Consider the following 19,460-nt stretch of genomic DNA (forward strand, 5'->3'; position numbering starts at 1 on the left):
TTCCTCAACATTATAAATAAGAAGCTTATAGAACAACCTTTCATTATATTCAAGAATGTCTATTGGATTTTGGTGGATTCGAACCACTGTCTCTTGAGATGTCGTAGAGATGCACTCAGACTCTCAAGTGCTTTACCGTTTAAGCTAAAAATCCACTTAGGTCTACAAAAAGAACATCTACACATACCCAAGGATCAATTACTGCAAAAATATTTGCATTCACGTAGCATAAACGTGTAGTATAAAAAATTTGAAAAAAAAACACAAACAACCCATGAATATGCCATAGTCTTGTCTTGATTCAGTAGACAAACTAGAAAAAGTTTCCCAATGACCCAAATCAATGTATCTCCAAGCTGGGGTTTCTATTTGAGCAGAATCATTAGAAAGAACCTTCAATCATAAAAAGTCCAATAGTAGAAAACCAGTTGACTAAACAACAATCTGACAGGAAAAGAAATTGTCAAACATAAAGTTAAACTTGAACCATCTCAAGCAAAAAGAGCATATTTCTGCTGGTGCAGAGCACCTGAGCTCACAATCAAGTTTCACATTTATTTGACAATAGTTTGAAATGTCCAAACTTTTTCAGACATTTTTTCAAACAGTTCATGTGCCCTTACTGCTTTTAGTTTCTGTCTTTTTGAAGTATGTATGCAAAACTTTTTTCTCCAATGAACTAAAAGTTACACAAACGCAAGGATTATTCTTGACCAGAATTAGTTATCTTTCTGAGACAGATTTGAGGTCTCATCCATCAAATGGTGTTTTATGACTAGACTGTTTATAGAACAATTTGGCTAGTGGAAGTGAAAGCCAATAGAGAAAAACACACACGAACCAAACTAGAAAAAATTACCTGTGCAAGTTTGCTACTCCAAACTAGAAAATTTCCTTTTGCCAGAATTAACATTCATGTCTTCAGTATTGACAAAGCCAACAGTATGCATCTGGGAAAAAAATAAGAAAAAAAAACAATTGATTGGATAGGTCAGTGCAATAGGAGATTAATTCTTCAGATAAAGTTATGAAGTAAATAGCTTTATAACACAATTTTATCAGTAATGAAGAATGGTATATAAGGAACTTACAATAGAGTTCACTTATCCTTGCTCTTAAAATGCCTCCTGTAATAAGCTCTCGCTTTGATCATTTGGGGATTCCAGATCTTTATACTCAGATCAACTTTCTCGATAAAAGTAATATTGAGAGTAATGCTGGTGCCAGATGGTTTAATTGCATATGTTCTTCATACCCATCCTCTGAAAAACGTTGTGGTTCTAAACATGAAGAAAGGTAAGAGATGGGAGAGAGAGAGCGCGAGAAGGCAAAAGGTTTTTTATCGACAGAATAGAAAAGTAAAAAAGTATGTTTGACTTTTGATTATGTGGACATGACACGTCACCAGCCACCTCAGTGTGTTGGTTGACTGTGTCGATATTCTGTGTCAGTGTAGTATTACTCGTGTAGAAAACCACCACCTTATTCTAGAGGTGATGACAAAAACAAATCTAGGGGTGAATCTAAAACTCTTAAGAAAAAGAGACAATATTACTATTGTGCCACAAATGGTCACTTCAGATATAAGTGTAAAACACTGAAGAGGGATGAGAAAATTACTGTGTACATGAAGACATGGTAAAGAGGAATTGAAGTACAAACTGAGATACTACTGCAGTGGTAGATGATGATCTAGTGGGAATTGTGTCAGATTATGTTGAGTGTTATGATAGTACCTCATGTCAGGATACAGAGTGGGTGATAGATACCAGAGCATCCTATCACGTCACACCTCACAGGAGTTTCTTCACTACCTACAAATGTGGTGATTTTGGTGAGGTGAAGATAGGTAACAGTAGAGTCTCAAAGATTACAAGCATTGGTGATGTTCATGTAGAAACTAATATTGGATACATCTTGACACTCAAAGATGTAAGACATGTCCCTGACATTCGACTAAGCCTAATTTATGCTGGAAAGTTAGATGATGATGGTTTCCAGAGCTCGTTTAGTATTGGGGTATGAAAATTAAGCAAATGTTCCTTTGTGGTAACCAAATGAAAGAAAAATTATTGTTTTACAAGACACAAGCTAGTTTGTGTAAAACAGAGTTAAATGCGGCACAAGAAGAAGCTTCCACCAAAATATAACAAAAGAGATTATGTCATATGGGAAAAAAATGGATGGAAGTTCTTGTCAAGCAAAAGGCCTTGCCAAACATAAAAAGTACGCATTTAAATAGATATATTGATTGTGTAGTTGGAAAGCAACATAGGGTGTCTTTCAAGAGATTCCCCTCTCACCGAAAGGAAAATGTTCTTGAGTTAGTACACTCGGATTTATGTGGTCCCATGAATGTGAAGTCATAAGGGGAGCTTTGTATTTCTTGACTTTCATTGATGATGCGTAAAGAAAGATATGGGCATATAATTTGAATATATACTGATAAAACATAAAATGAATAGTTTACCTACGAAATGAACGATGAACTCAAAACGTAAGTAAACTAAAACTAAATTATGTGTCTATATTTTATCAAAGATTTCTACTCTCAATCCTATGAGATATAGTGGAGTAGAGTGATTCGTTCCACTCCTAGTCCTTCCGCATGCTGTGTTCTCTACGTATAAGTATTCTTAACTCTAAAGTCTAATGAGAGATTTACGAAGTGGCAACTAGACTACGATGCAACTACCCACAAGATGCAACTAGTCGATTATCAGAACAACTATGGGAATGCTACGTTGATTCGATGATAAGGAGTTAGAGGGGGGATTGATTCCACCTTAACTCGACTTAATCCTATTAACCATTTAATCATCGTAATCCAATTTGAACCGCCAGAGAACAATATGGTTTCTCCTAATCCCTAATTACACATGGCATTTCTACCAATTCATAACTAGTATGTGAACGATTAAACCCATTCTCATGGTGAACTAATCGTTTCTAGATTGGAAAGGAAATTACGATGACTCTACGATAATCGGAGTCAAGCTTTCATCAAGGCTTCTCAACCCCCTCAATGGAGGTTTAGCCGAGAATCATTATGCAATCATTTCCGATTAAATTAAAACTAAACATACTATAAAGAATTGAAATTTACTAATCTAATTTAAACAATAATTAAAATCTAATTAATAATTAAGACACGATATCAACAAAAATTTAAACTAGATCTATAAATGTAAATGACAAGAATCGAAATTGACAAACTAGCTTATTTATTAATCAAACTAATTAAGAATAATGATTCTAAGAATTTAATCTAAAACAAGAATTGAAATGGAACTAAACTTAATTAATCTACTGAAAACTAGATTTAGAATTCTATATATTTTTAGGTCTAACTAGCTACCATTAACTATCTATCCTATCTACCATTAACAAAGAGCTAAGATTTTGTTTTTATAATTTCAGATCCAAAAATCGTGCATGGGCTTGGAGCCATGTTTTGGGCCATAGAATCAGGCCCAAAACCCAATTCTTTCAGTCCAAAAAGGCCTCTTCAGCTGCAGTTGGCTTCAACAGACTTTTCATCCACTTCTGCTCCTCTGATTGGGTCAAGGCTTAGACCATTGGAAAGCTCTTTCCGAGCCGGTCGTTTTGACATAAGGTAGGCCCAATTCCGAGGTCTGAGTCCAAAGATACAGCCTTTGGAAGTTCTGCTGACTTTGTGTGTTGTTTCTGCCCTCGTCGACTTTTCAGCTTTTGACCGGGCTTTAGAAAGGCTTTGTCTTCTTGAATCTTGGCCTTTAGTCACGAAACTCCTTAGTAACCGACCTTTGCTCCTTTATCTCGCTAAAGTAGCACATTTCTGCACATAATGGACTTTGAAGCCTGAAATGCATAAAAACACGTAATCAGTCTTAACTCTTAATTATTACTCACATAATTGGTCTAAAAGTATGACTGTTACAGGGTTAAAACTACAGTTTTGGGCTCTTATCATATACCAAGGTTGAAGTTCTTGGTGGGTTCAAGACTTTCCATAACATGGTGGAAAGAGAGACCGGGAAGCCTTTGAAGTGTATTCGTTAAGATAATGGGAGAGTACATTGGGCCGTTTGAAGTATATTACAAGAGTCATGAGATTCATCATGAGCAGACAGTGCCTAAGACACCACAACACAATAGTATAGCCGAGAGGATGAACCATACCATTGTAGAAAGGATGAGATGCATGTTGTCTCACTCTAAGTTACCAAGGAGTTACTGGGTAGAAGTAATGTGCACAGCCGTATATGTGATCAACCTATCGCCTTCGAAGCCTATGAATAATGATTATCTAGAGAGAGTGTGGTCATGTAGAGATGTTGATTATGGATATTTGAGGGTATTTGGGTGCAGAATATTTGTTCATATTCCCAAGGATGAGAGATCAAAACTTGATGACAAAGCCAAGCAGAGTATATTTTTTGGGTTATGGAGATGAGAAGTTTGGTTACAAATAACTTTATGATCCGATCAACAAAAAGATAATCCAAAGTCGAGATGTTGTGTTCTTGGAAGACCAAACAATAGAGGACTTTAAGAATAGTGAGAAACTAAAAGTTTTTGTTGATGGTCTTGTTAATTTAGAACCAGAAGTTCCTATTGTGGAACGAGGTGCAGAATGTATTGAGAATGCATATAACCATAGGTTTGAGGCTCATGATGATGATCTTATTGTTCATGATGGGATTGAACCTATTGGGATAGAAGATGGAGATGAAGTGCATGAACCACCACATGATGAGCAAGAAGAAATGCATCATCCTGAGCCACAAGAAGATGAAGTGAGGAGATCCGAGAGAGAGAAACAAACTCTAACTAGGTATCCACCACATACATATATTTTACTATCCGATAGTGGAGAACCTATGTACTGTCATGAAGCACTTGAAGGTATATACAAAGAGAAGTGGTTAAAGGCCATGTAAGATAAGATGGGTTCTTTGCATAAGAATCACACTTATGACTTAGTTGAGAAATTAAAAGGAAGAAAAGTTCTCAATAACAAGTGGATTTTTCAAAGTCAAGCATGAAGAAAGTAATCCATATCCAAGGTACAAAGCTTGCCTTGTTGTGAAGGGATTCAGTCAAAGGAAAGGTAATTGACTTTGATGAAATTTTCTCTTATGTTATTATGATGACTTCTATCAGGGTGGTATTGGGTTTGGCTGCAAGTATGAACCTAAAGGTTGAGCAACTAGATGTCAAGACAACTTTTCTTCATGGTGATCTTGAGGAAGATGTCTACATGGACCAGCCAGAGGATTTTCGAGGTCAAAGGCAAGGAGTATTTGGTATAGAAATTGAGAGAGAGTTTGTATGGTTTGAAGCAGGCACCGAGACGAGTCCTTTATGGTGAAGCATGACTAGAAAAGTCTACATCCAATCATTATGTGTTTATTCAGAAGTTTCTAGATAGGGATTTCATAGTGCTCTTGTTATATGTGAATGATATGTTGATTGTTGTCTAAAAATCAACGAGATATCCAATGTGAATAAAGGCTTGAGTAAGTCCTTTGAGATGAAAGATTTGGGTAAAGCAAAGCAGATACTTGGTATACGGATCACTCGTAATAGAAAGAATGGGAAGTTATGGCTTTCTCAAGAAAGCTATATTAAGAAGGTGTTGAAGAGATTCAACATAAATCAAGTGAAACCAATGAGTTGTCTGCTTGGTGGCCAATTCTGCATGACCAAAGGTAAGTGTCCGAAGGGTAAACATGAGAAGAAAGAAATACAAAAGATTCCTTATGCATCCGTAGTGGGCAGTTTGATGTATGCAATGGTGTGTACAAAACCGGATATTACTGTCACCATTGGTGTTGTAAGCCGATATATTTATGTTAAATCTAGGTAAAGAGCATTGGGAAGGTGTCAAGTGGATATTGAGATATTTCAAGGGCACTTCCAAGGCGTGTTTGTGTTTTGGTGGGAATAAGATCTTACTTGAAGGCTACACAGATGCAGACATGGCAGGTGATGTTAACTCGATGAAGTCCACTTTCAATTATCTATTTACATTTCGGGGAGCATTTTCTTGGCAATCGATGTTACAAAAGTGTGTCGCCCTCTCTACTACAAAGTCTAGTATATTGTAGCCATTGAGTGTTGCAAAGAGATGTTATAGATGAAGAGGTTATTTAATGAACTAGAGCTAAAGAAGAAATAGTTTGTAGTTCTTTGTGATAGTCAGAGCGCCATCTATTTGATCAAGAATCCGAGTTTTCATTCTAGGAATCCAAGCACATACATATGCATTATCATTGGATTAGAGAAGTTCTCAAAGTGAAACAATTGTGCATTGAGAAGATCTATACCGACAAGAATGGGTTGGATATGATTACCAAAGTTTTGCCAAAAGGCAAGTTTGATGTTTGTTGTGCTACCGCCGGAAAGGTAGCACACTCCTCCTACTTGATTTGGGAATGCGTGGAGGTATCCCCCTCCTGGCTTGGGAGGGGGAGGTTATTAGGTGTGGTCCTTCACCATGTGACGTTAAGATTTTTACTACTAACCGTAGAACTGGCGGTCGACCCCTAATTTGCCTTGGTGAAGAGACACCTAGGGCGGACCCGTGGAGAGGGCTACACACCGGGGCTTGGCTTCGGGTCCGTTTAGTTTAAAAAAAAATTAGTATGTATTTCTCCAAACTGTCCATTAGCCCAACAAAAAAAAAAAACCAAACGTGAATAAGCTAGTGAATAAGATCTTTCTCCCTCGCGACTCCGAAACCCCCTCTCTCTCTCTCTCTCTCTCTCTCTCTCTCTCTCTCTTGATTCTTTTGTTCAGATCTATGATTCTCAGATATTGATTATAAGGCTCAAAGCTTTTACACATTGACTCATTCAAAGGTATGTTCCGCTTATTATTATTATTATTACAATATATATCATTGAAATTTTGAATTGCTTCTATTTTTAGAGAGATTAAAAATGATGGAGGAAGAGGATAAATGTTTAAAGCATCCGTGTGATAGAAAAACCGAGTTGTTTGTTCAACTTGGGATTGAAAGCAAGTTGCATGATAGTAATATAATTGTAATGTTGGGCTATGGTAGATTGATAGATGTCCTTGCAATAAACAATGACTACTATATCTTTTCTGTCTTCTCAAGCATTATTTTTGATTGCTGAATGCTAATATTAAATTGGCATGGTTAATGCTGTAAAAGAATCGGAGCATCTCGATTGGGAAGTAAGATTGAGGATTGCAATGGGAATAACATACTGTCTTGAGCACATTCATCAAATGAACCCACTTGTAGTCCATAAAATATTGCATTCCTCGACTATATATTTGGCTGAAGATTATGTTGAAGAAGATAAATGTTTAAAACATTCGTGTGATAGAAAAACCGAGCTGTTTGTTCAACTTGGGATTGAAAGCAAGTTGCCTGATAGTAATATAATTGTAATGTTAGGCTATGGTAGATTGATAATGTCCTTGCAATAAACAATGAATACTATATCTTTTCTGTCTTCCCAAGCATTATTTTTATTGCTGAATGCTGATATTAAATTGGCATGGTTAATGCTGTAAAAGAATCGGAGCATCTCGATTGGGAAGTAAGATTGAGGACTGCAATGAGAATAGCATATTGTCTCGAGCACATTCATCAAATGAACCCACCTGTAGTCCATAACAAATTGCACTCCTCGACTATATATTTGGCTGAAGATTATGCTGCCAAAATTGCACTCATTTCTTAGAAGGAAACGACCTTTCAAAGATATGGTAGATCCAACCCTGAAATCTTTCCAAGAGGATGACATTGAGAAACTATGTTAGGTGATAATATCTTACATACATTCAGATTCAAACCAGAGGCCAAAAATGAGTGAGGTTACAGCTCGGTTAAGAGAGATTACTTCGATGCCTCCCGATAGAGCAACACCGAGACTTTCTCCTCTTTAGTGGGCAGAGCTTGAGATCCTTTCTATAGAAGCGAGCTAATGGCTGAAACTATACTTTTACTGCAATATGGTAAAAGTATTTTTCTTAGCATTATGTGTGCAAAAAATTTAGTTGTCTGTAGGTAGATATTCCTTATATCTCATGTGGGATGGTGATATGATACTTGTACATATCTGAGAGGAAGATGTTTTGTTTTCCTTTTCCTTTTTCATTTCTTTTTGTCCCTTAGTGTAAAGTGGATGCGGAAACGTAACACTGAATAACTTACAATACTTGGAAACATAGTTTCACCTCTCCTTTTAATGCTAATGATGTATGATGTCTGATGTTTAGCCCGGAGAGAGTTGAAATGCTGGGTCCGCCCCTGCGCACACCCCCTAGTCTTGCACAACAAAAATATCTAGGATGCGTAACATCAGTACTAGAAGTTGATTGTTCACAAGGGGCGGACACCCCATAATATGCCTAGCCCAAGGGGCGCATGTCCTAATAAGCTCCCAAATGTGTGTTTTATTACTTTTACATTATTGCATTACAGCCCTTCTGACTAGGCAGCTCCCTAGTGTACGTATAGTTGGATGTTTAGGTTTATTTTATTTTGTTTTTCCCTTTAGCGCTTGCATGTTTAAGGTTTAGTATAATTTTAATTTTATCTGCTTGTTTTAATTATTTCTTAATTATATGGAATTTGGTATATGAGTAGAAGGTTATACAAATATATCATGCCAAAATTTTCCATTTTTCTTTTCTTTTCTGCATTACATATGTTTTCAAAAATACAAAAACCCAAAAATTTCATAGTAGAATAACTACATAGCTTACTAATACAATAAATCATATGGTTATCGTTTTATATCAAATAACCCACACCCCAAACTTGTTTGTGGGTGATATATTTTCATCACGAAGAACATAGTACATGTCTATTTCTGTTTTTGCTCATGTTTATATGGTAATCTCTATCCTTATCTCTTCATACTTTAAGGACAAAACATATTTCTATTTGGGGTGGTATATCAACACTTTGCAAAATCTATGCATTTCTTATATGAGATATAGTAGTATATTTTTCCTTTTTACAAAATTTTTTCGAAAAAAACCAAAAATATTTTTTTGTTTAGTACTAAAAGTCTTGTTTCCTTTTTCCATAATGAATAAATAGTCTAGAAGTCTCATTATAGTAACATAGTAAGGATTAGTTCTTCGAACTTAGACTAATATACGTACATTAGTTTCTGTATCTTTTCATGAATGACATGCATAAGCATTTGATTGTATATAGCAGTGAGTTTTTGAGACCAAGGTTAAAACAATTAAGTTCCATATCCTATGAGAATCTAGCCAAAAGCCTCATCTGAATGATTATTGAGTGATGACACAAAGGATGTCCGGATAGAAAGATGATACGTCTACTTGCTTGATCACCACACCATATCTTAGGAGAGAATTTATGCCATTTTTGGATCGATATTGCAAAATAAACGTTAAAAACCCAAAGAGATAGTTTTCCTCTAGTTACCCCTTTTGAGCCTTCACAATTTTCTAAAAGCCTTTTTATTCTTCGCCATCAATCCCTGAGTTGTTACAACACACAATAAAAAGTTTACCTAGCTGACGAGTTGAGAATTGGATGAATATCGAAAAAAAAAAAAAAAAAAAAAAAAGTCAGTTAGTTGCTTCGAAAATAAAAGAAAGAAAGAAAAGAAAGACCCATTAAAAACCAAAACTCCAAAAAATGAAAGGAGTCAAAAATCGAATCTCCCAAAAGTTCAAAATCAAAAGGAGTCGATATCGAAAGAAACAAATGCAAAAATAAACAAATGCAAAATTACAACTCCCAAAAATCAAAATCGTATGGAATCACAAAGTCAAAGGGAAGCAAAGAACAAAACGAGGTTCTTCTCTAGTTACAATTATCTAGAAGACCCAATTTCTCAACTTATCAGAATTTGTTTTTCCCTTCGTTTCTTTTTCTAAACCATCACCCTAGCCCTGTAACTCCTAATAAAATATCTCTAGCTCGATTAGGAATAGGATGGTGTGATAGTAAGTGGAAAGTGTGATCAATCTACCCCGGTTTCCTTTGGATGTCATTCGTGTATGTGAGGAATATAAATGTCCACTACATTTGGGAGATCGAAACTTGAGTAAATCTATCAGAGAGTTTGTGTTTTAACACATCCCTGTGAGAACCCACCTTAAGGACGCTCTCCAAAAGTTTCGGAAACGACTCTACTTTTGTATTTTATTGCATATGTTTGTGTATTTATCTTTAGATGATTTAATTACTATACATATGTTATTCTAAGTTCAAAGGAGTTTGTCCTTATTCCCCGCTAATGAGATGTATAGATTCTTGAGAATAAACAAGGAAACAAGGCTACTTGTACTAGATAGAAAAAGTTTGTGAGTACCTTATCTGGAAAACTCTCACGAGGCTTAAGCTCGACCACTAGGGAATTCCTAGTGGTTTAAGGCCTTGTTGCATATGGTCAATGCAATCACACTCAGCGAAACGATATTAGTATAATAAATCACTCATTTGTGATCTTAGTTTTCTCTCCCATCCTTGGTTGAGGACAAGCAAAATGCTATTTGGAGATGGTTGATCAGCTCCCAAATGTGTGTTTTATTACCTTTATATTACTGCATTATAGGCCTTCTTATACATAATGAACAAATAACTCAAAGCTTTTACTGCCTTTTTTAGGTTACATGCCATTTCAGACCACTTATCATAAAAGTTGCATTTTAGCGCCAAAAGGAGCCTTATTAACGCTTATTATGAAGACTCCAGCAGCTATGAAAAAGTGTTTGTCAAAGTCAAAGTCAAATTCAAAGGTCAAAGGTCAAGGACTCCAAACTAGAGAACTGAAAGTCACATCCTTAACTTAGAAGACTAGAGATGGATAGCCATGCTACAAAAGAAGACTTGCTCAAAAACCTAGCTTGCTCAAGAAGATATGAAAAAGCAAAAACAAAAGTGTAAAGCAACACAATGAGGTGTCTTGATTGTAGGGGAGGGGGCAAATTAGTCTTTGGTAAAAGGTGTAATATAAAAGCCAAAAAGTAGGATGAGAGAAGACACCAAGATTTAATCTATGGTCATGTAGGAGTAGAGTAGATTTTAATTTCAAGTCCTTTTACATTTTCAAGTTTTTATTGCATTATTTACTTTTTGTTCTTCAATTCAACTTTTCAATTCAAGTTTGTTCTTCAAGTTTCAATCTTAGTTGTTCTTCAATACAAAGTTTTTCATTCAAGTTTGTTATTCAATCTTCAATCCAAATTTTTTATTCAATACAAAGTTATTCATTCAAGTTTTAGTCAAGTTTCAATACAAGTTTCATTCACTCAAAAACAAGTCATGAACTTTAAGGATACTACCTTCTCACCTTCATAAACTCCCATCAATCCATCTCTAAAAATCTATGGTGAACCTCATAAAAAAACTTTTGAAACTTACCACTACACTCAAACTTCACGCCCCCATGTTGTGCACAAGAGAATTCTAGTTTTTCGCAGATAAACCAAGATGATTCGGAATTTCATTTTACACCGAAATTTCAAAATCTTATATATATGAAGTTAGGGTTTTTGCCCATAAGATATACAAGAGAGAAAACTAAAATTGAGAGAAAACCCTTGCAAAGAGATAAAGCTTGAAAGAAGAGATTAGTGAAGAGAGATCTAGCAAGTTTGGAGAGACTTGAAAGGAGTAATTGTAATCTTCCTTCCCACGCTTATAAAAGGATTGGCTCTTGTGGAAGTAGGCATAATTGGCCAAACCACGTTATATCGATCTTGTGTCTCATTGTGGTATGTTTTAATTTACATTGCTATTGCTAGTTTGTGATATTTAATTCCATAGCTTAGGTTTGTGGTTGTTGGTTGTAGTGAAAGCTTAGATTTTTTTATTGGAGTTTAGAGTGTTCATAATCAAGCTATCTTAGTGGAGATCGATTGATATCGTTTCCCCAACATGGATGTCACTTCACAAAGTTTACTGTTTCATTTAGAGTTATATTGTTGTGAAGACTAGTCAGAATCCAACAACCCATCTCACATTACAAACACATACAGTAGGCGAGATGCAAGAAATTATCTCGCTTGTTTGATTTTTCTTTAAACAAAGTCCAACAACCAGTATGGCTTAAAAACATAACTTATTAGTGTATTAAAAACAAGTACCCAAAGAAATAATACAAAAATTAATAAGTACTAAAAACATAAGTGAAAAACCTGACTTACACAAACTTATGAATAGCAAGCACTTATAAGTAGTTAAAAACAAACAAACTTCGTATGGTGGCAAAAACCGACTAGGAACATCATTTGGGACTAGGTAGTTGCAAGGCAGGTGAAATATAGTGTGGAAACTGGAAAGGCACATAAATGTTTAGTTATCTAATTGTTTTTCAGTTCTCTAACCATTGGATTTAATGATGTATCATCAAAGTCACTAAAAAATTCTAAATCAAAACCATTCTACCTAAATGTGCAATGAAGACACAATTGTTACCAAACCTTTTTTAATTTCCTTATTCAAGTTAACTGCCTACCTACCTTTTGTTGTTGTTGTTATTGTTGTTTTTACCATATATAATCCTTTGCTTCATAGATTTCTCACATAAACAACAGTTTGCTGATATGGATTCATCAAATTAAGGAAATATGGTATTCTATGACTCAATAGTTATTATCAATCGCAAAAATAATCAACACGAAACCTTACATCTTAAAATTATAGGAGTCTGATGCAGAACAAACATAGATTTAGAAGAAAGGATGCGGAGATCCTCAAAGAGAGAATAGATTTAAAGGAGGAAGCAGATTGAATTGAAGAGTAGTAGAAGTTTGAGGGAGAAAAATGTATTAGGTTTTGAGAGATTTGATAATAATTTGATAATTGATAATTGGTTGAATGAACTAAACTATATTGACCCATTTATATAGATAAGCTATACTTGATTAACAAGAAAACTAGACTTCCAAATCTAACAAAAGCTTATAAAGCTAATTAAACTCTAAATAGAAAATACTAAATATTTCGAATTTCTATTAAGTAATAATTTTAATTTGAAAATAATATTCTTAGCACAAGCAGAAGGAATTTTGGCAAGAAAGAAGGGCTAGTAATTAATCCTACATCAGAGTCCTCATTTTTTTTTAAATTATAGACGGCCATGCCACCATGGAAATTGTCGTTGTTCAACATTGATTAATTTAAACTGAATCAATTTATTGTGCAGTAATATTGGGGTTCTCATATAGACACCACTGATTTTACTAAGGGTACCATACACTAACCACAAAACAAACGGGTCAGGAATGAAAAAAATAATATTATAAAATAATCTATTAATAATCAAAATACAAATTTTCTTTTACGAAAATTTACAATATTCAAAATCAAACAAGAAAAATTTATAAAATTTATCACTAATTAAAGATAGTTATTGATTTATTAAAAAAATGATTGAATTATAAAATTAATCAAAATTTGGAGGAACCCCAACACGAAAACAAATATGTCTCATAATAATTTAAGAATCAATTCAAATCCATAATCTTTTCTCCACACTATCACAGTTGATATCAAAACAAAACTTTTAATGAAATTATTCAATCGCATATTTGAATATACTCATTCCTTCAATTTTATGGAAGATGATTGAAATTTTGATTTTTGTCAACATTGAAAAGACATATTGATGTAATTGAACGTATGGAAGATAAAACCAAACTAGTCAAAATTAAACAATTCTTTTTATATAAAAAAATAAAAATGTTAAGTGGTGCCTATTTAATTTCAACAAGAAATCAGCCAAAAGGGCACTTTTCCAATTTTAACCATAATCTAGGACAATTGGGTTTTGAAACCATTGATAAGGACATTATTTAGCTTATAACTACTAGAAAAACTAGATTTCACGTTTTAATTAATAATAATGACGGACTTGACTTTTTTATTTTTTACTATTTCCAATTTTACCCTTCTATGTCTTCGCATACCAAGAGGTGGTATGCATTGACACTTGTGCATACCATTTTCTTTGTGTTGTTTGGTATGTATATTCGTCTGTGCATATCTCGCATACCAAGAGGTGGTATGCACTGACACTTGTGCATACCATTTTATTTGTGATGTTTTATGATAAGAGCCTAAAACTGTAGTTTAAACCCCTTAATAGTATTTCTATTTAGCCAATTATGTTATTAATAATATAGGTTTATCACTAATTACGTGCTTTTGAGTATTTCAGGCTTCGAAATTGAATAAATGTCAATTCGTTACTAATTAGGCGCTAAAAGGAGCTAAAGTGATTGCTATGGAAGTTCCATGAAGAAAGCCCAAGTTTCATGGAGAAAAGGCCCTTAAAAAGTCCAGTCAAAACTGATAAGTGAACAGAATGGCCGGCTTTTTAAAGAGCTGAAGAAAAGTCAACAGAACTTCAAATGACATATTTTTGGACTCAGGCCTCGGATTTGGGCCCATTTCATATCAAAATGACCGGCTCAGAAAGCCCTTTCCAATGGTCTAGGTTTTGACTCAATCAGAGTAGTATAAGTTAGTGAATACGTGCGCTAAAGTAACAAGACCAGAATTAGAAGTCTTGGATTCAACCAATTGGGTTATGGACTTGATTTAGTGGCCCAAAACACAACTCCAAAGCTCATGCATGAAATTGTAAGCCTAACCTTCTTCTATATAAAGAGGATCGGATGAAGGCAAAACTCTATTATCTCTCCCTTTAATTAGCTAAAATAATATATCTGCTTCATTCCCCATTAGTTTAGAGTAATTATGGTTTAATGTTCTTGCCTCCAACTCCATTACACCATTAGTTTTATTAATATAAGTTTAGTTTAATTTAATTATGTCTTTTCTTTATTATTATGTTTATGATAGCCTCATGATTCATAGCTAAACCTCCATTAGAGGGGTTTGATTAAAGCTTTGATGAAGACTTGATGTGTTAGTATAGAATAGTTGTAGTAAGATATTCCACTCTAGAGGGTAGTTAATTCACCATGAGAATGAGTTTCAATTGCCTCACATGCTAATTATTAGTTGACAGAGATGTCATAAATAATTAGGGATAAAAAGACCTAACCTTTATGTGAAAATATAAAGATTAGGGTTGCAACAACTCCGTACTAGCATATTAGGGATTAATCAAGGTGGATTTCAAATCTCCCTAATTCCTTCTCTATTCTTCTCCATGTTTTATTCAAGTCATATTCAATTGATTTAATTAAATTAGTATAAGTTAAATTCATATATATTAGTAGAACTTATTTTGGCGCTAAAGTGCATCTTTTACGATTAGTAGTCTAAAAAGGCCTGTGACCTGCAAAAGATAGCAAAAACTATGAGTTGTCTATTTATAAAGCATAAGAAAGACATAATTAAAGCATTATAAGGGTAATAAAATGCACATTTGGGATCGATTAAGTATCCACAGACGTCTGTGCATACCAAACATCACAAAGAAAATGGCCGGTATGCACAAGTGTCAGTGCATACCACCTTTTGGTATGCGAGGTATGCACAGACGTCTGTGCATACCAAGTGATAACCCATAAAATCAATACTTGATTTTTCTAACTTGATCTTACGTTATCAATTATTTATTTCATACTCTCACATATAGAGTATGGAATCGTTCCTATCTTAAGTCTCTAGACTTAAACGAATTCAACTAATCAAACACAAGAAAACAATGGTGAGACCAATATTTATAGATGTGAATTTATACTATGAAACTTTTAGTAAACACTCCTCCAGAAAATGACAAAAATATAGGCACGAGGATTTAGAATAAATAATTACTAGATCCGGTGGACCAACTACCTTCCTCACTCCCTTCCCCCAGATTCACCATGAGTGAGTTTCTTGGTAGCACACCACTTGGTGAAGTGATTATTTTACTCTTCTAAGCCGTGTAGTAGATCCCACCTAGTTTCGCGCCCAACTATTCGTTTGAACAAGGCATAGTAATCTATAGACCAAGCAAACATTTTCAAAACTCCAAAACATAAAATGAATTTCTATTGTTTGTGCATCATCCTTGTTTGAGCATCCATAACTTATCAATAATATGCATCACAATCATCATGGAATTACAGTGCAAACCCAGAACCTTGTTCTTTTTGCGGTAGTCCTTATCACTGGTTATCTAATTGTTCATGATATACCGAATTCGAGTCTACTACGTGAAATCCTTACGAGTACAAACCTCAACGTACTATCAAACTTCCTGAGTACCCAATACACTCAAGAGTTTTTTAGTCATGCCGACAATTCATGGAATATATTCCACCACAAATAGTCAACCACCATTCATATCTCCACCTGGTCAGTCAGATTACGGTTTCATTAATGGTCCATCACCATACATATCTCAGTCCATACCAAATTCATATTCCACTCCACCATCTATCACAGACCAACTTTACCAAATAATGGCTAAACAATAAAAAACAATTCAGCAAATGACACAAACCTTGTGTTTTCTTCAATCTAATTCAAATGATACGTTCTCTAATCCCGATATTCATGACCAATCAAATCCCCATAAACCTCCACTTGACTATCGTGTGAATTCCAGATCCTATAATGAGAAAACTCTGGCAGAATAAACTCAAGAACCTATGTTGAAGATTAACTCGAAAAACTTGGACAATGACATTGAGAAAATTTATGAAGATATAGGATGAGAGGAAAAAGAAAATCAAGTGCACGAAAAAGAGGATATAAAATCTATGGTGGAACGAGGATCTTAATTTACTTTGGTCATTCAAGACTTAACAATGGAATAGATTTGTGGCATCCTTACAATTTCTAAAATGAACCATAATTCTGTGGATACGCCCAAGCTAGATGAAGAGGTTTTTGAGTTCCCGAGAGTATGTGATGAGCCACCACCCAACCACCATTCTCCCAAATTAACACTTCCTGTCATTCACCCATCTAACATCACCAAGCTATCCGTCTCTCCTTTGTTTAAAAGAAATATCAAATTCGCACTTGAACCAATCGCCTCCGAAATACTTCATAATTTTTTCAATCCTCCCAATAAAGAGACTTTGCCCAATATACAAACTCAAGAGTATATCATTCCAACAGTGGAGAACCCTAGTATGTCCTATTTTGAATCATCTGAGCTTCATGAAGGACAACTTCTACCACACTCATACTCTCTTGGACAATTCAAACATGACAAGTTATTGCATACATTCCATGATGGGTTACATAAGCTTTCTCTTATCATTTTGCATCTTACACTCCAACTACAACATTTCATTCTGTTTGGGGTATATGCTTTTATATGTTTTTTCTATATTGATCTCCAACTGTTTAGACTATTAGTTTATAGCAAACATAAAACTTACTCACGTATGAGAGCACATCGTCCTAGACAATCTCTTGTCCCCCACTTATTATAAAAGATGCATCTTAGTGCCAAAAGGAGCCTTATTAACGCTTATTATGAAGACTCAAAGCTATTATGAAAAAATGTTGAAAAAGTCAAAGTCAAAGTCAAAGGTCAAGGAGTCAAAACCAGATAACTAAAAGTCACATCCTTAACTCAGAAGACTAGATAGGGATGGCCTTGCTACAAAAGAAGACCTGCTCAAAACCTAGCTTGCTCAGGAAGATATGAAAAAGCAAAAGAAAACATATAAAGCAACATGGTGAGGTGTCTTGATTGTAGAGGAAAAGGGAAAATTAGTCTTTTGTAAAAGTAGGGGTATAAAAACCTAAAAGTAGGAGGAGAGAATGCACCTAGACTTATTCTAGTGTAATGTAGGAGTAGTGTAATATTTATTTTCAAGTAATTTATATTCAAGTTTTGTTTTTACTTTTTGTTCTTCAATTCAATCTTTTTCATTTCAAGTTTATGTTTCAATCTTTAATAAAAGTTTTCATTCATCAATCAAAGTTGTTTCATTTAAGTTTGTTCATTCTATACAAAGTTTGAGTCATTCAAAAACAAGTCATGAAAGTTAAGAATCTTACCTTTGGTTCTTCATAAACTCCCATCAATCCATCTTCTAAACAATTTATGGTGAACCTCATCTTCAATCTTTTGAATACACTTACCACTAAACAACAACTTCACCAGCTCCATTCGTGTCCTCGCCATAAACTAGAAAAATCCACTCTTGTCTAATGTTTCTTCAAAGGTCTTCTCCAAGAACACAAAGTAACCCTCAACATCATGGGTAATGGAATTTTTTTAGATAGAGGTGCAACAGAAGCTTTAACCTTTCTTGAAAAACAAGTTGAAAAGAGTACCCATTGGGGCGACATAAATAATTCCAGAACAACCCTAACCCGACCAGTATATCTAAGGCTAGTGATAAGAGCCCAAAACTGTAGTTTTAACCCCTTAACAATCGTACTTTTAGACCAATTATGTGAATAATAAGTAAGAGTTAATACTGATTACGTGTTTTTATGCATTTCAGGCTTCAAAGTCCATTATGTGCAGAAATGTGCCACTTTAGCGAGATAAATGAGCAAAGGTCGGTTGCTAAGGAGTTCTGTGATTAAAGGCCAATTTTCAAGAAGACAAAGCCTATGTAAAGTCCGGTCAAAAGATGAAAAGTCAAAGTCCACGCGGGCAGAAATAGTGCACAAAGTCAGCAGAACTTCCAAAGACCATATCTTTGGACTCAGACCTCAGAATTGGGCCTACCTTACGTCAAAACGACCGGCTCGGAAAGAGCTTTCCAATGGTCTAAGACTTGACCCAATCAGAGGAGTAGAAGTGGACGAAAATTTTGTCAAATCCAACTCCAGTTGAAGAGGCCTTTTTAGACTGAAAGAATTGGGTTTTGGGCCTGATTCTCTGGCCCAAAACATGGCTCCAAGCCCATGCACGATTTTGGATCTGAAACATATAAAAACAAAGAAAATCTTAGTTCTTAAGTTATCTAGTTTTATTTAGAAAACTAGTTCCTTGTAATGGTAGCTAGGGTTAGATTAGAATAATTTAGATCTAGATTTAGTTTTACATTAATTCATTAGTTAATTCTTGTTCAATTTCAGTATTACATTATTGTTATTCATTTGATTAGATTAATAAAATAGTTTATTATTATTCAATTCGTTTTTTATCATTACATTTATAGATCTAGTTTAAATTCTTGTTGATATCATTTCTTAATTATTAATTAGATTTCAATTATTGTTGGTTAAAGTAGTAAAGTTGGAATCTTGACATTATGTTTAGTTTAGATTCATATGGAAATGATTGCGGAATGATTCTCGGCTAAACCTTCATTAGAGGGGGTTGCGAAGCCTTGATGAAAACTTGATTTGTGTTAGCGTAGAATAGTCGTAATTCCTTTCCACTCTAGAAATGATTAGTCACCATGAGAATGGGTTTAATCGTTCATATGCTAGTTATAATTGGTAGAAATGCCATGTGTAATTAGGGATTAGGAAGAACCAAATTGTTAGCGAAGCGATTTCAATTCGGATTACGACAATTCGTCGTTGGCAAGTTAAGTTGAGTTAAGGTGGAATCAAATCCCCC

The sequence above is a fragment of the Coptis chinensis genome, chromosome 8 (genome assembly GCF_015680905.1).
Source record: "Coptis chinensis isolate HL-2020 chromosome 8, ASM1568090v1, whole genome shotgun sequence".
NCBI classification, from domain to species: domain Eukaryota; kingdom Viridiplantae; phylum Streptophyta; class Magnoliopsida; order Ranunculales; family Ranunculaceae; genus Coptis; species Coptis chinensis.